At 43.7% G+C, this 24,046-nt stretch overlaps 1 protein-coding gene across 1 annotated transcript in view; it reads left to right on the forward strand.

The window, feature by feature from the left end:
* Nucleotides 1-250: 250 nt before the first annotated feature.
* The window catches only part of TAOK1 (TAO kinase 1), a 51,196-nt gene continuing 27,400 nt past the window's right edge, over nt 251-24,046 (forward strand). Inside the window, exon 1 of the mRNA XM_063146556.1 lies at nt 251-316. The gene's annotated coding sequence lies outside the window, so the exon portion shown is untranslated. The remainder of the gene's footprint in view (nt 317-24,046) is intronic.

The raw sequence follows: 24,046 nt of genomic DNA on the forward strand, positions 1-24,046 counted from the left end.
GGCAGAGTAGGCCGGGCCCGGAGCGGCGGCTGAGGAGAAGCCAGGAAGAAGGAGGGCGGCGGAGGAGGAGGGCGGCGGGCCGTCACCGTATCGCCTCCGCTGCTGAGGGAAGCGGAGGGCGGCGCGACCCCGCCCGCGCCAGCGGCCTCCGGACCGCCCGCCTCCCACTCGCCTCCGTCGGCCCTGCCCGCACTGGAGCAGGCGGGTGGGCGCAGGCCGGAGTGGAGCGGCTACGGGGAGGCGGCGGCGGCGGCGGCCTGGTGGACCCACCCCGAAGGCGGCGGCGGCGGCGGCTGCCCTGGGGAGGGCCCGGAGGGTGAGTGGCGGGGGTGGGCGGGCGGGCGGTGGTATCATACGTTTTGGGGCGGGACTGTGAGGGGGTTCAATGCCCTCCCTCCGTGCAAGAAGGAGCCCTGGAGACCCCCCTCTTCAAAGAGCCCTGCAGACCCTTCTCTGAAAATAAAGAAGACCCCTCCTTCCAAGAGCCCTGGAGACACCCCCCCCCTCAAAGAGCCCTGGAGACCCTCCTCTCAAAGAAGCCCACCCCTTTCAAAAAGGAGCACGGGAGACCCCCACCCCTTTAAAAAGAGGGATGTGACATCTTTGTTGTGTATGCGGGTACTCCCCCCTCCAAAAAAATCAGGAGATATAATGGGGAGGGGTGTTGTCCCTCCTAGGGGAATTCTCTCTCTTCTCCCCCTATCAAAAATAACTTGGGGGCGTGGCTTCTGGATGTGTTTTCGTGTGTGGGAGGGAGCAGGAAGGGTAAGGATGGGGAAAATCAGTAATATGTAAGGGGAAGGGTGGTACCTCTTGGGGGGGAGTTGTCTTTAAAATAACACAGAGGTGTGTTGTATTTATTCGGAGGCAAGGAAGGGGGCAGAATCAGGGTACCTAGTGGGTAGGGGCAGGATCTCTACAGGGGGCTCTCTCTCTCTCTCTCTGAACTAACATGGGGGCGTGGCTTCTCTTTTTGAGGGGGTGTCTGCAGAGCATTAGGGGGTGACTTTCTCCTCCGAGGGGGGAAAACAATCAGGATGTGCGGAGGGGGAAGAGGGAGGAGGTCAGGATGTTTGTTAGCCATTAACATGATGTTTGCAGGGAGGAAGTGTGGACAGTGATCTATGGTGGGGGTCTGCATTGGGGTTTTTTATTTGAAATGTTTTTTGTATCTCACCGTTCCATTTTTTTAAAAATTGCTCACGTCAGCTCACAAAACAGCAGAATGAAATAGCAAAGAGAGAGATATGAGCCTTCCTTCTGCCCCCCTCCCACCCCCACTGGCCTGGAGGTGTTTTGTGTGTGTAAGTGTAAGGGCAGTTCCAGATGAGAGGAAGCTACCTAGATTGCTGATACCCTTTATGAATTTCGTGGGATCAGTACCGTTAGTTGCTCAGAAGCATGTTTTCTGCAGGGATGGAAGTGGCAGGGCCAACGGGGGAGAGAACGTGTCAGGACAACAGGAGAGGAATGGTTAATATCCAATGAATTGGGTGGTGGTGGTGAGGGAAGCTTATTCCTTTCCTCTGGAAAAGGGTGGGTTAATAGCTAGGGCTGTGCTTAGGGGTGAGGGTTGCTGTTCTTGGGGTTGATTTTTTAAAAAATATTTGTGTCATATTATAGATATGTGGGCACCATCCCATATCTTGAGAACCTAGAAGAGAACCTGTGTCAGAGCTGTTGTGGTGGGTAAACGTTTTAAGAGAGACATGTATGTCTGTAATTCCTAGGATGGGTTTGTATGGGCAGAGGGAGTGAGGGTCCCTGGCTATTGGGAGCCTGTGCAGGGATTTACAAGTTTCTCCCCCTTCTGTTATGGGTCACAGAGATCTTTCCTTGTGGTGTGGAAGTTCAGCGGCTTCCCCTAGTTATGGGAGAGATGAGTGGCTCCCTTTAGCTTGCTGTCTGTTTTCCTGGGAATGGCTGCAAGAAGGAGAATGCAGAGAGGATGGCCTGGACAGGAAAGTTCTTCCCCTCTGGAGGGTGGAGAGCTCCTCCCCTAGAAGCAGCAGTGCTTTTCGTTGGAAGCTGGCAGTGGCTAGCTGTGTTTGTATGCTGTCAGAGGCCTGTTCTTATTGTTGCAGACAAAAGTGCCCCCTCAGAAATATTTCCCCATGCTTCCCTCCCCTTTGCTTTGTAGTGCTGCAGAAGTCCAGACTTTTTACACAAAACACAACTCTGGGAAGTGTGTGTGTGTGTGTGTGTGTGTGTTGTACACTTGAAGGATGGGGGGAACAGCAGGAGTCATGATCGTGCTTCCCTTGGAAAGGGTACTCACTTTCCTCTCCGTGTCAATCAGAGGGCCAGCCTGACACCCATTTCCCCAGAGACCTGTGAGGCCATAGGAGGCATCCTTTGGTTCTCTTTGATTTGGCCTGATCTTGGGGAGGGGCTCAGCAAAAGCTGTTGCACTTTCTTTACACTCATATGGTTTTGTTGACCTGATGACTTTTAAAAGAGAAAATAAATGTGACACCTATTATCTAGCCTGCTCTTGTGTGTTGGACACCTGCTTCTTTCAGAGTGATGTGTGGAGGCGTGTTTTTGTGCAAAACCCACTTTTACACTATGCCCATATTGCTAATTGATGACAGTGACCTATTTTAAAAAGACCTTGTGTTGAGTGGCTGACAGCAAAATATCATTTTCAAAGTCTCCTTTGGGATCTCGGGTGTCTGGACCTCTATGTTTTTGCATGTATGATACCCTGTTGTGTGAGTATCTTATTCAGGGCTCCTTGGAAGACTGGCTGAAAATACCCTCTGTGGGTACAGTACATAGAAGTACATTGACATCTCCATGAGGGGTGTGGTACAAGGAACTGAGTGAAATTTAAAATCACTTTGTCTTATTTTATTTATTAATATCTTGTGTGTAATATGCTTGAATATATTGATAAATACCATGACTAATCTTTAGATCTTCATGTGGTTATTTCTGTAGCCAAGAGGAAGGTATTAAGTCTTTATGTTCCATTTATCATGACAGATCATCTTTGATTTATGTGTTATTTTTAGGGGTTGGCAATTAAATAGTGTCTCTTAAATTGAGCGAACGGTGCCTTTTAGTCTTGACTAAATTCTGAAATGTTGCCTGTGGGTGTGCATCTTACTCATTGGTATTAATGCTGTTTATAGGATGCGTACCGCCTTTTCTTCTGGCTGTATGCATTTATGTTTTGGGTGAAATATTTGCAGCAGCCCAGAACTCGTGGATAGCAGTGCATTTACCTGGTCATCTGTGGCTAGTAAGAATTATTTCAAAGCAAATAGGCAGGAAGAAAACTATTTCTTCCTTTTATTTAGGCTGTAATGTACAAATGAGGCTGTTCTAGAGCACTAGTGTGCGTAGCACATTCTTATATGAATCTTGTATCCCCACAATGAGAAAATAGGGTGCAGTCTGGATGTGAGTTTCTTTTCGTATCTTACAACCGGGGTGTAACTGTTTTCACTACAGTATAAACTGCATAAATGTACTCACTTTCCCCCTGTTCTTGTGTCCAAGGGCAACTGTAGCTGGCTAGCTTTGACCTTCCAGGTTTAATTCTTTGCAACACTGTATTAGTTCTTGCTGGTGTTCCTCTGTGTTGCTTGCAGATATTCTGTTTCTGATCTCAGTTTCATTCTGTCACATTTAGACCTCAGGTGTCCCCTTGTCCTGTAACAGTCTGTGCAAGGAAATAATCATTTTGGATTATGGGTTTATGTACACTGCTTTCATTAAAAAATAACTATTGCGTATAAGCACAAAGGTTAGCCGTTTCTTTGTTCTGTAAGTCTGTACAACTAAAATTAATATTTTGCATGTAGCAGATAAGATGTTTTGCAAACTTCATAATGTCTAGATTGAGTTTGCAGTGACTTATATATGTCATGTCTTGCTTACAATTCAAATGTTAGATAAAGTGATGCAAAGTTGTATTAATTTATCTTCCCTTGTTTTATATTTTAGAATGATCCAAGCATTGTTTGAGCTGTCATTTTGGAAGTTGTAACCTTTTTGTAGGAAATATAAGACTAAAACATCTTGGGGGTGATTCAGATGCATGGTTTGCTGTGTTACATCTTATTTTTAGGCTTATTCTCTCCTGGTTTAAGGCAACACATAGTTGCCAGTTTCGGCAAAACTGAAAACTGTGGGCTGCCTCAAACCAGGAAAGTGGGGAGGAATGTGTGGACTCCTGGAGGTTCTACCCAGGCTCATCTGCACAATGCCAAATCACCCCAATTATTTTTTTCCTGTGATACAGGCTCATTAGAGGAAAAACAGTGCTAAAACAGATAACAGGGTTTATTAGAAAAACGATTGACAATATAGTAATAATGCTATTCTGTTGTACGTCAATACTGTGTGCTTGTATGTACGTAACAACTGCAAGGTTAAAGGGCATCCAAAATACATAGCAGGCATTCTCAAGGATCCTGACTGACCTTAGTTAGGTTGTGTGAAGAGTTAAACTGTTTCCTTTTTAAAAGAGCGATTATGAAGAAGCAAATTGGAGGTGGGGGAATCCTAAAGCTCTGAAGTTGTAGGATCTGCAATTTTATATCTGCTTGTGGGTTTCCGACCAGCCTTGGTTTCATAACGACCACAGCCAGCCAGATATTTCTGTTGTACTAGCACATGGCAGGCAGAGTGACATTTTTTAAATTCTCACATGTTTAAAAAGCTCGTTTGGATTTTGTGTATTAATTAAACTGAATCCTGCAGCCTCAGTATTGTGCATGTCTTGGCACTGTATTTAAAAACATTTGTCCATGGCTTTTGCCTCAGAAGTATTTTCTTGGTAGTCAGCATGGCCATCGTCTTTCTTCTTCCAGTACATAATGTGAACAAATGAATTTTATTTCTTCAAGGCCTTGACCTGCCTTTCTGCTTTTGGCCCTTCAAACTGAGCAAACATTTGCTGCCAACCTGCTCTTCCTACGGCTCTACCAGTCTCTCCAGCCAGATGTGTTAAATGTCCAATGGCCCAGTTTGCAAGCAGTGGCAACCCAGGGTTTTCTAAACCCTTTCTTGCTGTGAACAGCTAATCCCTGCAACTTGATCACTCTCTCTTGCCTCTTCCTTCCAGTGGGAGTGAGTAAACGAAGCATCCCTGGTTTGTTTAGCAGGACATCCGAACCCTGATCGTTGGCTTGCTTTTTTCCTGAGAAGCCAGAATTGAACTTTGTTTGTCAGGGAAGAAACAAGCCAGAGTTCTGGGTTGGACATCATGCTAAATAGCTCAGAGTTGGAGTGTCCCTGAATTGTTTAGCTCATCTCACAGGAGGAGCCTAGTATACGGGACTAGTTCAGTGACTCATTCACAACTCAGTATTTTAAAGACTTTGGGTTGTCATTGCTTGTAAACTGGGTCAATGTTACCCATTGAATTCCATGGCCTTTGGGCCCAACTGTTCACTATCCCCCCCCCTTAACCCACGTGTGTGGTTTTTTGGTTGCCCAAGTAGAGAGTTGGTTATGGGGGATGAAATTGGTTGGTAATTCTCTCTAATAAATATTGGGGTGGCCTTCTCGCCAAGAGAGGGATTTTTTAATTGTTGGTTGACTGGGCTGAGGTTTATAAATTGTCTGTTCATTTTAGTGAGGACTTCAGCCATGTGCCTGGGGGATCCTATGTTCCCTGCATCGTTGGTTCAGCACCAGAATAGTCTCGGGGTTTGAGGAGGAGGCATTACTGTGGTTTGTCTCTGTCTCTCTCTCCAGACGTCCTGTCCAGATGATTGCTAGTCTGCAATGTTTGCATCTTGAGTTGGACAAATGGGACAGATTAGGTGTTCTGCTGGTGTATTGCCCACCCTGCTACCCAGCAGTTTCCCTGACTGAGCTGTTGGAGGTGGTTTCAGACTTGGTGCTATGGATCCCCCCTGGATGATAGACCTCAGGGACCTCAGTATTCATGCTGTTGCTGCAGGACTTTGTGACAGGCGGATAATAGTCCCAAAAGAGGGGATTTTATAGCCTGTCCTTTCACATGATTAGATCACTTTCTGAGGAGATTTTAACTAACAATGCCTCCCTCTGCCAGAGGTGGTAGTGGGGCTATTATGATGGTTCAGCCCTGGAACCTGAGGGATTGCAGAGGACTCTGAGGGATTTTCTGGCCGACACACCTGTTGAAACCCTCGTCAATTTGTGGGATGCAAAGATGACTCAGGCAGTTGGCATGATCACTCCTGAGTATCCTCTCCTGCAAAGCAGAGCCCGCCTTGGCACACACCTGAGCTGAGGGCAATGAAGTAGGCTGGTAGACACCTAGAACACAAGCAGAGGAAAACTTGCAGCAGATCTGATCAGACCCAAGTAAGCACTCTCTGTCAAGCCTAGTAGTTGATGGGGATGGCAGCAAAGAAGCAGCTTTTCCATGCCACCAGTGTGTCCTCTCACAAACCAAAGCTCAGGACAGAGGCACTGTTTGTGGGTGGCTCCACAGACTGAAAGAGGGATATTCAACCTGTTCTGGTGAGACTTCTACTCAGGTGTGCAGGTTCCCTGGCCTCTGTGGCATGGAGCCTCTTTTACCGGCTGTGGCTGGTATTGCAGCTGTGACTCTATCTGGAGATGGACAATGTAGCTGCCATGATCTATGCCCTTACAACCTTTCCTTTGTATTACTGTAATGCATCATGTGTGTGGGAGGTCCCTTTCGAAGACATCTAGAAACTACAGCTAGTGTATAAATTCGTAATCCTGTTGTATTTTTATTATGTTACTGCGTTAGTATAATATTTTAAATTGCGCTACACAATGCCTAGAGAAATCCATTTTATGAGCCGTTTAATATAATTATATACTGAGTTAGACTGCTGGTCTGTTGAGCTTAGTATTGCCTGCACTGGCTGGCAGTTGCTTTCCAGTGTTTCAGGCAGGAGCCTTTCTCAGACCTACAAGTACATGATGTTCCTACAGACAATCAGCTATCTTGATTTTTAAAAAATTCATTTTTGTGCTTCATGCATTTTTGGACTCTTCCAGCTTCCTTGTACCTTTCAGCCACTCCTTTTGCACATGTTTACCTTTGCTGGTTTTCCTGGTGGCCTGCTCCATTCTGGCCTCCCCTGACTTCCTGTTTTTCAATAGACTGCTCTCCTGGGCTTGGTTGTGGTTGCGTGTCACTGCCGTTGGCCAGTTCCTTTTGATCATTGGCTTTATATTAACTGGAAGGATCAGAGGAGAGTGGCTTCTATTCCAAGGTACCATCAACCTGGCTGCTGGATGGTCTCTTACACTAGCAAGGCCAGAACCTGCAGAGGGTTAGTATTTTGGTTTGGAAGGCACCCAAGTACAGTAGTGAGGCAGGAGGCATGCCCCCCTTCCCATCAGTTCTGCCTTCTGCTTGACAGCTTCTCCAAACGTGCAGTAGTAAGCGTCACATGATCAGAGGGTGTAGTGGACAGCAGTGTCCCCTGTGCTTCTCTGCCTTCATAGAGGCCTGTTATGAGATGCTTCTCCCTTTGCCTGACACAAAGAGAGTTAATGTGGTATAGTGGTGAGAGAGTTGGGCTTGGAGTCGGGCGCTCCGGGTTCTATTCCCCACTCAGCCATGGAAGCTCACTGGGTAACTTTGGGCGAGTTGCTGACTCTTAGCCTAACCTATCTCAGAGGGTTCATAGAAACATAGAATCATAGAATAGTAGAGTTGGAAGGGGCCTACAAGGCCATCAAGTCCAACCCCCTGCTCAATGCAGGAATCCATCTTAAAGCATACCTGACAGATGGTTGTCCAGCTGCCTCTTGAAGGCCTCTAGTGTGGGAGAGCCCACAACCTCCCTAGGTAACTGGTTCCATTGTCGTACTTCTCTAACAGTCAGGAAGTTTTTCCTGATGTCCAGCCGGAATCTGGCTTCCTGTACCTTCAGCCCATTATTCCGTGTCCTGCACTCTAGGATGATTGAGAAGAGATCCTGGCCCTCTTCTGTATGACAACCTTTCAAGTATTTGAAGAGTGCTGTCACGTCTCCCCTCAATCTTCTCTTCTCCATGTTAAACATGCCCAGTTCTTTCAGTCTCTCCTCATAGGGCTTTGTTTCCCGACTCCTGATCATCCTCGTTGTCCTTCTCTGAACACGCTCCAGCTTGTCTGCGTCCTTCTTGAAGTATGGTGCCCAGAACTGGATGCAATACTTTAGATGAGGCCTAACCAGGGCCGAATAGAAGGGAACCAGTACCTCAAGCGATTTGGAAGCTATACTTCTATTAATGCAGCCCAAAATAGCATTTGCTTTTTTTGCAGCCACATCACACTGTTGGCTCCTATTCAGCTTGTGATCTACAACAATTCCAAGATCCTTCTCGTTTGTAGTATTGCTGAGCCAAGTATCCCCCATCTTGTAACTGTTCATTTGGTTTCTTTTTCCTAGATGTAGAATTTGGCATTTATCCCTATTAAATTTCATTCTGTTGTTTTCAGCCCAGCACTCCAGCTTATCAAGATCACTTTGAAGTTTGTTTCTGTCTTCCAGGGTATTGGCTATCCCACCCAATTTTATGTCATCTGCAAATTTGATAAGCATTCCCTGAACCTAATTGTCCAAATCATTAATAAAAATGTTGAAGAGCACTGGGCCCAGGACTGAGCCCTGCGGCACCCCACTCGTTGCCTCCTCCCAGTTTGAGAAGGTACCGTTGATAAGTCCAATTCTGTAGCCAACTGTGAATTCACCTAATAGTTGTTCCATCTAGCCCACTTTTAGCTAGTTTGTTAGTCAGAATATCATGGGGCACTTTGTCAAAAGCTTTGCTGAAGACAAGATACATTACGTCCACAGCATTCCCACAGTCCACAAAGGTTACCCGATCAAAAAATGAGATCAGATTAGTCTGACAGGATTTGTTCCTGACAAATCCATGTTGGCTTCTAGTAATCACTGCATTGTTTTCAAGGTGCTTAAAAATTAGCTTCTTTATAATCTGCTCCAAAATTTTCCTAGGGATGGATCCACTGGAGGCCTTCAAAAGGCAGCTGGACAAGCATCTGTCGGGGATGCTTTAGGGTGGATTCCTGCATTGAGCAGGGGGTTGGACTCGATGGCCTTGTGGGCCCCTTCCAACGCTGCTATTCTATGATTCTGTGTCAGACTGACTGGTCTGCAGTTCCCAGGTTCCTCCTTTTTCAGGCCTCATACTTGGTCCCTAAAGTCCCTAAAGCTCCCTAAACTGAAACAAAGCCCCTAAAAGTCTCTTTTTTTAAAATCCTAGGTCCCTAAAAATAGGTATATGAATTTTTTTGAGTAATTTATGTAAATTTTTATGATTTTCAGTATAATTTTTTAAGCAAGTTGCAGCAATCCAGGCCCGATGTCTTTAAAAATTGGTAAGTTTCAACCTTTCGTCCAGGGTACGACGTTTTATTTCACAGGTTTTTTTAATGTTTTCTTGTGGCAACATGTGGACTAATTTTTCCCAAATCTTTGGTAACATTTATTTTAGTGTCACAAACAATACATAACACTTCAGTGTCACTTGTAATTTTTGCCCATGTCCTGACTTGATGTCCAAGTGAATCTTTTTGTAGCAACCCATCTTTACTAGGACGGCACCTCCCCGTTTAACGAAGTAAAACTTTTGACCTAATTTTTTTGTATCTTCTCCAAGCACCTATAACAACAACAACCACCCCCCAATTTTAGCCTTTCAATAACCTAACAGTCTCTGGATGGAAAAAACAGAAGAAGTGGCCAAGGGAGACCTACAGGAAAGGAGAAAGGTTACAGCTACCACAAGAAATGGAATTAATGTCAACCAAAGAGGAAAGGCTCCAGGGCAAATAATAATACCGTATTTCTTCGATTGTAAGACACACACTAGTTTCAGTACCAACAAAAGGAAAAAAAGCTTTGATTCTAAGAATAATAATCGCACCCGTGATTCTAAGACGCACCCCATTTTTAGAGATGTTTATATGGGGGGGGAAGTGCATCTTAGAATCGAAGAAATACGGTAATAAAAAAACTTAAGAGGAAAGGACCCTGAAGAGGCAGTTTAACGTCCATACCTGGGACGAAAGGTTGAAACTTACCAATATTTAAAGGCATCGGGCCTGAATTGCTGCAACTTGCCTAAAAAACTATACTGAAAATCATAAAAATTTACATAAATTATTCAAAAAAACTTATTTTTGGTCGTTTAATATGGCTAAAATAATCAATGAATTTAAAAGTTGAGTTAAAGTTAAAAGACAAGCTAAAAATTGCACTTAAAGAGTTAATATACATTGAAAAGAGTTAAAAAAACATTTTTTGGTTTGACCTTAACAGGCTTAGTGGTAGGGTGTTGTTGTAGTTTTTTTTAAAAAAACATTCTTTTGAGCGACGTTTTGTTGTTTCCATAGTTTTTATGAGGTCCCTCTTTTGGTCCCTTTTTTGACCTGAAAGTACCCTAAAGTCCCTAAAATAGACCTGAATATGGAGTATGAGCCCTGCTTTTTGCCCCTTTTGAAGATAGGGACAACGTTAGCCCTCCTCTAGTCGTCTGGCACCTCACCTGTCTTCCATGATTTCGCAAAGATAATAGAGAGTGGTTCTGAGAGTTGTGAGAATAAACAGCGGAAGAGGGCTATGTATACCACTGTATGTTCATGGCAAGAGGGGGAAAACTGGGATATAAATGCAATAATAAATAAAGTGGATTTTTTGTGTAAGCACTTCCAGAACAGGCACCTATTGTACATCTTGCTGTTTCCCCCTGTAAATATTTAGATGCCTTTAGTGGCTCTTCTCTCAGAATTCCAGCATGAGGCTGCTCTTCCCTAGAGCTTTTGCTCCTCCTGGTTGTGCTCAAGTGAGATGGTTGTATTAATTGGCTGATGTTTGTGAACTTTGGGACTCTCAGTTCCACCCTGATGGTTTAGATGACAATATTAAGATACCTTGTTTTTGCCTGGCATGGAGATACATTGCCTTAAGAAACCTCTTCCCTGATCTGCATCAGTGCTAAGAAGCTGTGGGTTTGTTTGCCTCTGAGGAGGGGCTAGACTTCACACCGTGGTCCTAGTTCTGGAATGGTCCAGATGCACAGAGCTTTGGTGCCTATTGCAAGTCCTGCCTATTTACTCATTTTATTTTACTTTGATATAGGGTATAAGTTGACTTGGTGTTTGGTTTCCTGATCTTGGGCAGAGAAGAATCTGATCATTTTGTATGTACTTGTGGTTTTGTACGTACTTGTGTTTTTTTTGCAGTCATAGGTGTCGTCATTTTGCCTCATGACCACACCTATTTCTCTTTCAAATACATTACAATACTGGACATATGGAGCGTTGTCTCATTTCTTTGAATAATGCATTATGGTTCTTGAATTGTGTTTCAGAGAACTGTAGGGCTTCCTCAGTGAGAAGATTCTCCATGATTATTAAGGTTCCATGCAAGACAGCTTACCCGTTGCTCTTGATATTCATAGAATCATAGAATAGTAGAGTTGGAAGGGGCCTATAAAGCCAGCGCGCTCCAACCCCCTTCCCTAAAATATGTAGCCATAAGGTAGTGTTGTGCTAGGTATGTTCTAGGATACATTCTATGTTCATAGAGGGTGACATTGAAACCCAACAGAACTGGCCAATGACCCGTAGAAACTGATTGTGCTCCCAGGATCCATTGCAGTGCACAAGGATGTCATGACAGACCAGGGCCACTGGAAAAGGCTTCCCTCAAGGCAGAAGGCTTAAAAATTGCTGTTCATGTTCGGGCTTCCTGAGAAGCAACTTCACATATATGCAGATGTCTGTGGTGTGTGTGTTGGAGGTAGGGAGTCTAACTCGGCTGAAACCACCCAGGAAAGAAATGGTGAGGTCAGAGCAGATAACTCACTAAAACAGCAACTCGTTATGTTGGAGCAGTTAAAAAGTCACATTCAGTGTAATGAATTATTAGGGAAGGAAATGAAAACAAATATGCAGGTATCACCTAACTCTTACTGAAGGCTTTGGACTTTGCCATTCTGCTGTTGAGGGCTCTCATTTGCTTACTGTTATCAAGGGATAATCTGTAATAGACTTGCCAGATAATTAGTTCATGATTTTGTTAATATCTTCATCGTGATTTTTCCCCAGCCAAAATGTGTTCCCGAGCTGTCTCATAGCAATCAAAATCTAATACAACTGGCAATTAAAAGTAGAAACCACTCCTGGGCTACAGGTTTCTCAGCTGGGCCAGGGTCCAGGTGTGATGGCCTGCTGCTTCCCTTCCCTCCGATTGCCTGAGCAATTGCAGCTGGTAGCTGGAAGGAGGGCTGTCTAATTCTAAGGAGTTAGTCATATACCAGATAAGTCACATTTACTTACAGTTGTCAATTTAAGATGAACCCAGGAAGGATTTGCCGATGCTGCTTCTATGAAGCCATTCCAGTAAAAGGGGTTGGCAGTGCACTTGCTGCTGGGGGGTGTACTATGGCTTTGAGCATTGCAGCTGTTGCAGTATTTAGCTGCACATCTGCACCACACAGCTAGTGGTCATACATGTACACCACCAGCCTTGCAACTATATCCAGAAATGTTAGTCCACACTATTTTTTTCTTGCCCACCTGTCCATATAGACCTATGCTAGTCCCCTGAACAACTTGAAAGGAGGATAAAAAACTATCTTCGGATGTACCAAACCTTGCCTGCCCTGGCCACTTGGAAGTGATTCCAGACTCACAATTTAATAAGCAAATAGACCAAAGCTATGAGTCATTGTGTGCCAGTCTGCAAGAGACAGGTGATCCCTCACAGCTTACAAGGAAGGGTACTTGTAAACATAAATTGTCAGAGGAAGACCCAAGTCCAGGCTTGTGTGCATGACAGAGTGACCAAGTTCCAAGCCATTGCTGCGGTCATTATTCTTTTGAGAGTACAATTCTTTCTTCACTGATCCCAAGATCTACAAGAAGCATTGGGAAGGCATGCTGGAGGGGAAAGGGCTTTTTGACCATCTTCTTGGAGAAGAAAGCTTGTTCCAGGTTCGCATTTCAGCTGTCAGAACGGTTTATGTCCGTTTGTTTCTCTTGCATTACTCTATCAGGCTCAAAGGCGATGCAGATCTGCTTGTGGCACTGAGTAATCAACTTGCATAATCCTTGTTTGGCTCTAATGAGCACAGATAAATACCGAAATCTTGCTGTACCAAAACAAGCTTTGATGGTGAGTAACTTTTAATCTCCACATCTAGTAACCTCTTTGTTATCTTCTCCTCCTCTGTATGAGGGATATGTGCTGGATCAGACCAGAGGCCTATCGAGTGCAGCAACCTGTATCCCACAGTGACCAACCAGTTGCAGCATTCCTCCCCTACTAGTGTCCACCAGCTGCTAGTGTTCAGAGAGATGCTGTTTCTGATCCTGGAGGTAGCCTGTAGCCAGCATAACTAGTAGCCACAGCCTCCATGAATTTGTCTAATCCTCCTTTAAAGTCCACTAAGTTGGTGGCCATTGACACGCATCCGTTGGAAGCAAATTCCATAGTTTAACTATGAAGAAATTCTTCCTTTTGTCTCTCACACCATCTCCCGCCATCAACTTCATAGGAAGACCCTGTTGAGTTCTGGTATTATAATATGAGAGAGAGAGAAACATTCTCACGGTGACCCTTTCTCCACACCGTGCATAATTTTGTGCACCTTTTCATGTCCCCCCTCTCCCTTACTATTGTTTTTTCCTGAACTAAATAGACCCAAATGTTGTAATCTTTCCCGACGGGAGAGTTGCTCCAGCCCTATAATCAGCTTGGCTGCTCTTCAGCTCCTTTTTGAGGTGTGGTGACATCCCCCATACTTGAAATTGCCGCCAAATCTTTTCCAGCATATGCCTCCTTGGTTGAAAAGAGAAGCCGCCTGCAAGATCGGGGTTGGAGTAATTGAAACAGAAGCGAGAAGTTGGTTAAAAACCACCTTCCTCAGTAATTTTACTTCTCCTCTTCTCCCTCCCTTGCTGTAAAATTAGCAGTTTGGACCCAGGATGGATTGCACATTTGTTCTCCAGAGTTTAACCCTCTTCCCCTCTGGACTGGCAGGGGCGTTCCTGGATTGTTTAGCACAGTGGCTGCAAAGCCCGCAACATTCCCCAGGCCGTTTCGTGTGAACCAAGCCATACTGCGTATAAGACAAGGAACAATGGCTTTTTTTAAAAAAAAAATCTAGCCAAATAAAATTACTTGATTAAAAAGAAGAAGAAGAAGAGCATAAATGATGGGGGTTTTGCCACCTTGAAATGGGGGTGATGCTGTAGGGGGTGGAAGACAGGAGGAAATAGACTCTTAGACTTTGCTAGGGATAGTTTCTTCCATCAGGCAGAAAGAACAAAAGCAGGGTTTGTTTGTTTTTGACTCATCCTCTCCCCACATGTTAGTTACAAGTTGTTCTATTCAATCATGTGAGGGTAGGAGGGATAAATACTTGAGTTGCGCTGGCCTGATGAAGCTGGACCAGTTGCTTTCTCCCCTAGGAGTCATGGCTAGGGGTCGAGCGGCGCATCACAGACACACACAAAATCACAACGCTTTGGTTTGTTCCATTCAGAGGCTTAGAATCTGGTATTAAAAAGAAAGCAAAATACCATGGCAATGGAAGAGAATTTCTGCGTCCAGAATTACGTTTCTAAGAATCTTTACAAATCTTAGATGGTAAACAAAACACATATCTTCATAACATTTCCTTCTCCAGCTTTCTCTTTTCCCTTCTACATAGCCCAGAATATTGATTTAACAATCTAATTTTTAAAATGTGGCATATTTGATTTTAAAGTTCTAGATTCCACCCCTCTTTGTGCTCCTTTTCACTGACTTGATCTGTTTTTTGAAGGGAATTTGCTGTGAATGACCTTTTATATGTTGCCATTTTAAAAATAAATAAAATCTCTTTAGTTGGTCTTTTGTCTCCTGGTTGAGGGATTTATATGCCATATTTGACTTCTGTTGGTCAACTTAAATAGGCATGAAAGGCACTTGTGATGCAGAACAAATTCCTCATTCCTGATTCCTGCTACCTCTCTGCTTCTTTCCTCTTTCCACTGTGATGCTGGAATTCAGACAGCTTTGGGTGTTCATCTTCCGAAGTTGTTTGTTTTAATTATACAGTGGTTCCCATTACTTGTATACTCAAATAGCATTCCACTTGGAGACACACTTGGTTCTAAGTCAATAATAGCTTGTCTTCTGGTAAACCCTAATTTTAACTGCTCGGAGAATGCTTGTGTAACAAACTGATTTTCTGAATTTTATTCTGTATTGAGCATTTTTTTATATCACATTCATTGCAGGTAATCATGTCGTCTTTTATGAGCCTAGCTGCTCTGCAATCACCTTAGCCTTCAACAGCCCTAAGAATTGTGCCTTGTTCAGGGCTATGCACTAGCGGCATTCCATAGATATAAACTATCAGATACCAAGGTAGTCTTGCTAAGTTTAGGTTTGCACCAGCAATTCTTGGCTTGGAACCTGTCCAGCTGGACAGGTGCCGAATCAGGGTTAAGAGGCAAGCAAGCCATTCATCCAGTGAGGTTGAAGGGCTGATGGGAAGAACTGGGGCCTAATCCAGTACCCAGGCAAGGTCAAGAACCAGGTGCAACAGCAGGTCAGGAAGTATGAACATGGGGCAGCAGGCAGCAAAGATGTTGAGTGTGGTAGAGTCACCCAGCAGAATGGTCAAATCAGGGCTGATGGAGGAATTTGTATTTAGCCAGGGTCAGGAAGCTCTCATGAGTTCTCTTGGTTGAAGAAAGTTAGCAGGGCAGCCCTGTGCCTGAAACAAGACCTCCCTTCAGGAAACACGGTTTATGCACAGCACAGCCTGATTCCTGGAGCATCAGATGTATTGCTTATGCAAACGTCTGCGGAAGTTGGCCGTTGAAGTTGATATAATTAAGGCTGCCATCCTAAACATGCCTATTTGGAAGACTCCTGAGATCAATAGGACTTACTTTTAAGAAAGCATGATGGGCTGTTGGCTGCAAATCTAAGGCTGCTATACCAAAAAGCCAAACATTTATTACCATGCACTGGTTTGAAACGCGCAAGACATGGCTGTCCACATGTGGTGTTGGTTCAAATTGCACCTCCTGCTTCTCCCCCAGCCCCCCAGGTTAGAAGTACAAATCCGTGGCTGCCCCATGACTCCTCCCATGTTCAGTGTAATTGTGATGATCCATCTAACTTGAAATAAGTTTTCTTGAGGATATCTCACAAGCCCCTACTATTGTCCCTTACCGCTTCACCTCTTCTACTAGCTTTGGAAAGTGTTTGCTTGGATGCAGAAATCATTTCAGTGGGTTTGCACCCTTTCCATTTGCCAAAAGAGCTGTTGCAAAGGAATCTCCTCTGTTGCTCTACAGAAGAGGCCCTAGACACATGGAAGAGCCAGCATCTAGCTGTCTCCCTGATTGAGGCAGGCACAACAAATGCCCCTGTGGCCCTGCAAGGAGCACTCAGCTTGCTCATTGTAGTTTCTGTGTGTCAGTTGAAGATGACGCCAGTTCTAATGCTTCACCACTTGCTCCAGTGAATTTGACATTCGCTGCCCTTTAAAGTCCTCTCAGAGGTTCTGAGACTTAGACGCATAACTTCAGGGGTAGGTAGTTGAAGACTCTGGGTCATACAGCTGCTCTCAGAACTTCCTTAGAAATACCCCTTTCTAGCTGCCAAAAGAATTCCTTTTTCTTTCTATTTTTAAAGCTTTTGGAATACTTGAAAACTTTGGGTGTAAAGGTACATGGAGATGCTTCATTGCTTCATGCCTTTTCTTGCTGGGCCATGGGTCTTGTCAATGCAGCCTCCTTAATTCCAGGGTCAGTTAGACTGTTTCTCATTTGCTGCATCCAGAGCAGGCTGACACACAGAGGGGCTGTACCCTGCTGGAGGGGCCGCAGCTCAGTGGTAGAGCCCCTGCTTTGTATGCAGAAGGTCCCCAGTTCAATCCCTGGCATCTCCCGTCTTTCCTAAAACCCCGGAGAGCCATTGCTGCCAGCCAGTGTCAACAATACTGGGCTAGATGGACCAGTGGTCTGGGCTTCAGTGTAAGGCAGCTTCCAATGTCTCTTAATACTGAAATATGTCAGTATGGAACTGGACTTTCCCAAGTCCTCTTTCAGTTTCCTTCTTCAAGTCTGAGGGGAGAACTGTTGTTGGGGTAACAGCCTGCCAGTGCAGATGGTATGAATGCAGTGGGGTTGTTTTGACACCATGCTCTGGTACCAAAATTAAAGGGACTGAGGAACAGAGTTGGCGGCTTGGTGCATTTGGTGATATGCCGCCTCTACAGGGAGGAATTAAATAGAAGGATTTAAATTAAAAAAAGGTCCAGCTTAGGGGAAATGTATGCCAGACTGACCACTTAGACAAACCCTCTCCCCCCCCCCCCGGTGTTCTTCTTGTTCAGTACTGAAGACCACATGAAAAACATTTGCCATCTATTCCTTAAACTTAGGGAGGCTACGAGGACTAGATGTTCTAAACCAAACGCTGGAATTATGTTGAAATGGTAGACTTATTGCTCGCTATCCAAAGAACAAAGAGCATAGTGGGGGGGGGTTTGTTTTAAATTGCTTTATTTATTTTTCCAATATATACATTTAAACAAATATTCATAAGTAAATACATGTTCAGAGAGCATAGTGGTTAAGAAAATGGATTGGGAGCCAGTAAGTCCCTCATTCAATCCGTTTCCGCTCAGTCGTGGACTTCTTGAGTAGCCTTCAGCAAACTGCTGTCAGATCCCACTCCTACCCAGTCTGAGCTATGGGGAAGGAGGAATTAATAGTGCTCACCCATCTTTGTAGGGTGGTTGTAATGCATGAGAATACTCTGAAAGGTTCGCGTGTTTAGGAAATGCATTATATTTATATACTGTGATTCAGCATCAGTCAGTCTTTTCGATTCGGTCCAAATCATATTCACATTCTGTTGTGCCAGGATAAATTCTGCAAATCAGTATCAGGTGTAGAATTTAGAATCATAGAATAGCAGAGTTAGAAGGGGCGTCCAAGGCTATTGAGTCCAACAACCGGCTCAATGCAGGAATCCACCCTAAAGCATACCTGACAGATGGTTGTCCAGCTGCCTCTTGAAGGCCTCTAGTGTGGAAGAGCATTGGTATTGGGCAGTGTAGTGTTAGTGTGAGGTAAACATAAGAGAAGGACTAGTTGGGCAGGTCATAGAGGTTTACAAGTCTAGAAAGGTCCTTCCTTGTGAACCTACTACTTCCTGCAGTTACTATTTAAAACAATTAAAACAGGTATCTGTGTATCCATGAAAGAGAGAAACTTGGGGTATAAATCAGTGATGTTGAAATCCATGGGAGTTTTGTGTTGGCCTTAGTATGGGGATGGAATGATGACTTTTAAAATTATTATAATAAAAGCGGGAGGGGCAGAACTGAAACATGTCTGAAATCCATATCAAATACATTAAATACTAAATTCCACAAGTATAGAATGCCAAAATACTAATAAGACGTTTCTGAAGGATTTTGGGGGAGCATAAATCACAGTGCTTACAATTCTGCACAGGCTTAATAGAGGGTAAGTACCTTTGAACACAATGGGCTTACTTCTAGGATGTCATGGGTCAAAAGTAATCTTACAACACAACTAAGTGGTGGTTGTATAAACACCTTCAGAGAGGTGTGAAATACTTCGTGGTCTGTAGTTCATGAGTTGGGCCAATTTTAAATTTGTTGTAGATGGATTTCTCTCTTCCCAAGTGTCCTGTGTGGAATCTCTCAGTAACCCATGCAGTACAAAGAAGTTGTTGTTGTTTACAGTACAATCCATAGGGGACTCTGAAATGAGGAGAGTGCGCCCAAGAACGCAGCCAGCAAAGTTCGCTGTGGATCATGCCCTTATGTTGCAGTTCGCCGATCCAAAGCCTCAGTTTGCTATTTGACATGGATGGAAGCTATGGTGTGTCAGTTCTATATTTGAAGGATATTTTCCATTTAAATCTCCTTTTCAGGCTTAATTATCTTAGGACCCATATAGGGAAAAACTTGGTCAAGTTCTTAGTATTACCTCCCTATTCATAAAAGAGAAAGTAATTCTCACTGTCAGCTGAAAGTCATTCAGGAAGAATTTACTAGTATGTAGGGATAATTTTAATCTCTCCTTCATGCTCTCTGTGGAATTGTAAGTAACCTCATGCAACATAACAGAAAATCCCTTTCCTCCCAGGCCCTTTAGGATGGGCAGGGCAGGGAGACCACGGGTGAATAAAATTCAAACCTGCTCTTACATTAGTCTGGGTTCTAGTCCCCACTCGGCCATTGAAGCTCACTGGGTGACTTTGGGCCAGTCACATACTCTCAGCCCAACCTACCTCACAGAGTTGTTGTTGTGAGGATAACATGGAGAGGAGGGATTATGTATGCCACCTTGGGTTCCTTGGAGGAAAAAGGGTGGGATATAAATTAAATAAATAAATTGTATCATTGGTTGCTCTCCATATAGATTAGATGCTGCAAAACCTTGAAACGCTAGCCTTAACTTTGGACTAGCATTCAGTTGCAACCACCGCATTCTTATTTAACCTGATGTCCTCAGTTTTATCCTAGGTGAGATTGTTTTCAAAACTTAGCAGGTAATGTAGCTACCTGAGGGGGAATTAGAGGAACTGAAAGCACAAAAACACACCTTTGCTTCTTTCCATTTTCTTAACCTTACTGTACTGAGAAGTTCTTGATCATGACAGCCAGAAACATTTTAAGCGTAAAGTTAAGTTATTCACCTGATAGGAGCTCCATGCCATCCACACACAGACACACAAGGACATGGCAGCTGGATGCAAACACTGACCACATCCACGTGCAATGATAAACCACATGCTGGGAGTTGTAGTCCAGCACACCTAGAGGGCACCAGCTAGGAGAAGAGTAGCATTTATCCGTTTCAGCATGTAACTCCTTTACTGAGGGCTGCCTGTTAGCTACCGGGCCAGGTTTAAGGTGTTGGGGCTAGTGTTCAAAGCCCTGAATAACTTGGGACCAGGATACCTGAGAGAGCGCCTTCTCTCTTACTGACCTGCCTGGTCACTGAGGTCATCCGAGGGCATGCTCCTGGTGGTTCCACATGGACCTATGACCTGACTGGAGTCCACCAGGAGAAGAGCCTTTAGTGTGGTGGCCCCTTTTCTTTGGAACTCCTTGCCCCTAGAGGTCAGGCATATGCCAACACCATGCTGCTTCCAGCACCTCTTGAAAACAACTCAACTGACCAACCACTGTTTTTATTGGCATTCTGTTTTTAAACTGAACAATTTTAATTTGCTGTTCTAATCTTTGAAACTTTTTACTGTTTCTTTCCTATGTTCATCGCTTTGGGAATCTACTTTAGATATGGAGCGGTATGTAAATATTGTAAATAAATAAATAGCCCCCCCAACAGCTAGGGTACAGTCGGGTGGTTTTATGGCATGAAGATGGCTGAAGCTTTCTTGCCTGTCTGTGTCGGTAAGACTCTTGTAAGATCAGCTTTCCCAAACTTGGGAACACATTGATTACTCATAGCCCTATTGCAGGTGCCACCGATTTACCCAGGAACAAAGTCAAATCATTGGTGTGTTTGTCTAGCTTATAAGATACCTGGAGGGCACCAAGTTGGAGAAGACTTTTGCTCTCAGTGGCATGCTTATAAGATTTATAAGCTAGCTTATAAGATTTTCCAGGCACCCCACAGATGATCCAGACAGCCGTTCTGGATCAGTAGAATTCATCAGGACCAACATCGTTGCCAGCTGTTGAGGGCCATGGTTTCAAATACTAGGTTCATAAGATGAACATGTTTTCATGTGGCCTTTTATGAAAGCAGAAACAACAGCTCTTATGCCAGGAATACTGTATTACCATGTTACCCCCTTGACCTGATGACAGGACAGATCTCTAGCCAAAATGGTGGGGGTGGGGAAGGGAAAGACTCCCAAACACAGCACAACAGGAAGTTTTTGACGATGGATGCCGGTCTGAGTGGGTGAGGACTACGCCATAAAACCAGGATCTGCCACTCTTAACAAGAACATCTTTGACCTCACAGTCTGCTACTTGCTCCAATAATAGGCCCTTTGTCTTCAGACACAGCCGACATAGCGAGAAATTGCTCCACTGGCTTCTCATATTGTGGTTTCTCCAACAGCATGATATGAAATGGCCCTGTCTGAATGATGGGGTTGGCTGTTGTGGGCTGGATGGGGAGGAGATGGGGAGGGTGTTGCCTGCTCAGGTCTCTCAACAGCTCTAATTCCTTCCTGGAGGGGGATACACTGCAACATTTTGTTGCAGATCCTACTGATCCAACCACTGACACATTCTATATCTCTCTCTTTCTTTCTCATGGGCTTTCACTTCTTTCCTGTAGCGCCCAACAGCTTGAGCTCTCTGAGCTGTTCACAAGATAAAAAGGTTTATTAAAGCAGCTTTTGAGCATCTTGCTTATTGAGTGCTCTGTTTCCTGAATATTAAGGCAGCGCTTTTCATTGCTACTATATAACCATTCAGGAGGGTATCTTGTGGGGCTTTGGAACTTTCTGTAACTACGGATTTGGTCAAGAGGTTGCTTATTGTCACTAGCGTCCCAAGCGTAATCAAACAATTGATTTATGTCTTAAGCTAATTCAAAAAAGGCCATGGCAAGCCCTCATCTGAAATTGAGGTTTCTTTCTGGTGGCAAGTGTTGTAGTAAGGGTATTAGCTTGTTTAGGGCAGGCCCAAAGCAGCTAGACTAAAACTGCCCCATCCTGGAAATAAATGTGTGATCCTTGGCAGTTCTATAATCCAAGCTACATAAGACTTTTAATAATCTGGCTCTGTGACATAGTATCAGCTTCCTTCTGCAGAAAATAGTCTCTGGGAAGCAAGCGTTTAAGAGCTGAAATACATTATTCACTCAGTATTTTAACACTTAATTTTAACTTAAATTTAAATTATACTGTTTTAACTCTGTATTTTAACCTTATATCAATTTTGCTGCGTGGTTTTATCCTGGTTGTGCTTTTTATATTGTATTTTGTATTTGTGTTTTTAACTTGTTGGTTGTTTTATCATGGTTTTAATTTTTGTGAACCGCCCAGAGAGCTTCGGCTATTGGGCGGTATAAAAATGTAATAAATAAAATAAATAAATAAATAAATATTTTAGAAAACTGGAAAGCTGCACTGGCACCACAAACAGGGTGGCTAGACTTCGGACTTGCTAGAGTTAGGTGTCAAAGGGGGTGGGGAGTTTACGATAGAACCAACTGTCAAAATAAATAGGGCTTAAAATGGCAACCATTCTTAAAATGTCTATGCAGAATTTTGGGATCTGCCGCACTAAAAACAAACAAACATTCCTTTTTGTATATTTATCTTTTTCTCAATCCTTCTCCTCGCTCTCTAATATTTATGCTATATTATACTTTCCCAAATATAATTGGCAAATTGGCACATGGCCTGTGAAACACAAGGGCATAGAAATTGCTTTTAAAGACCCTAAGCTAAGGCAGACAGCTTGATGAACTCCTATAGGCTTTCCCCTCAAAGGAAGTAATTCTGTTTTTCTTTTCTACTCAAGGGAATCTAAACCAATGAAGTCACTTGGCATCCCAGAGATCTCCCCAGTGGGATTCTTTCATAACTTTTGGCAAAATCCTTCATTAGTTGCATGTCTCCCAATACATTAGACAACTCTAAAGATCAGAGATGATGACCCTGCTTGGCTGATCTCTAACACTTCAGGCATGGGTTGGAGTGTTTCTAAGGGCAGCTAAAAATGAGTTACTGATTCATTCATCAGAAACGTTAAGAAAAGTGTCAGCCAGTTCTTGCTGCAACTTGCAGCGTGTCCAAATTTCCCAAGTCCTAGGCCTTAAAAGGTGGCCTGATAATGAATAAAATAAAATTCTTCTGCAAACTTTATAAACAGGCCAAATAGTACGATTTGGTATGCTCAGTTATGAACTATAAGTTATGATGGATGCATTTAAATGTTGTTTAGTAAAGCAGAAACATAATTTTAGGTTTCATTAAAAAAAATACTGCATATATTCCAATTATCTCCAAAACCTTGGGCTTTTTCTTGGGTGGGGGCTTTTTCCATGGCTTTGAAATTCCCAGAAATATCGCATGTCTGTTAGGGACTAGATAAGCCTATTTGGTCTAATCTAACAAGGTTGCTCTCATGTTCTTACAACTTTTCTGTGGATGTGATGGCAGCAAGGAAATCTTACTTCTTTGCTACCATTCCAGCTTACAATGCCTAAAGGACTGCCTCCCCACCTCCCCTTGAATGTGTTTGTCAGTTAAGACAATCTGGTGAGGCCCTTTTGCATGTCCTGTCACTTTATGAGATACATTTGGGGATGCACAGCCACTCCCTACACCCTTGAAAATTAATTTGGATCCCTCTTTGCCTGGGTGCCACTGCCAACTGAAATCTGTACAACTTAAACAAGCTTTTGATTTACCTGCTGCTTAGTGCTAATTCTTATTTGTCCATTGTTTGACAGTTGTACTCTGAAGTTTATTTGTTTTTTTTTTATTATTGCCTTGAGCATTTCTTTTTGAAATTGGAAAGATGTGATAATTCTCCCCCCCCCCGCCAAATACATTAATTACCACAACAAAAAGGTACTAATTTGGTCATAATGAGCACTGAAAGTTCAGAGGCTATAACGGGAAAACTGCAGCTATCCTCTCGCAAAGAAAATCAAAAGTTTCCAAACTTAAGGAAACTTAAGAAAACATTTCATAAGGTAGCAAAGCAATCGTTGACTTAAGTTTTGTTTGGTTCAACACTTAAATACCCCCCCCCAGCCTAGCCCTCTAGGCGGTTTGCAAAAAAAGTAAAGTAAAAAGCTTAGTGAAGTTTCCTTCTACAGTAATTGACTATGGTTGGGAAGGTTATTGCTCAGATAGCATCTGCGTAAGAACATGAGCCTTCCTGGATCAGACTAGAGGGGAAATACCTCTGCCCTGTGGTCATTTCCCAGTACCTGGTATTCAGAGCCATTGTGCCTCTGATTCTGGAGGTAGTATATAGCCACCATGGCTAGGAGCCTCTCCTCTTGGCGAGCTTCAGAGACATTGAGTATTAAACCTTGTCTTTTGTTAGCAAT

This window comes from Elgaria multicarinata, chromosome 22 (genome assembly GCF_023053635.1).
Source record: "Elgaria multicarinata webbii isolate HBS135686 ecotype San Diego chromosome 22, rElgMul1.1.pri, whole genome shotgun sequence".
Classification (NCBI taxonomy): Eukaryota; Metazoa; Chordata; class Lepidosauria; order Squamata; family Anguidae; genus Elgaria; species Elgaria multicarinata.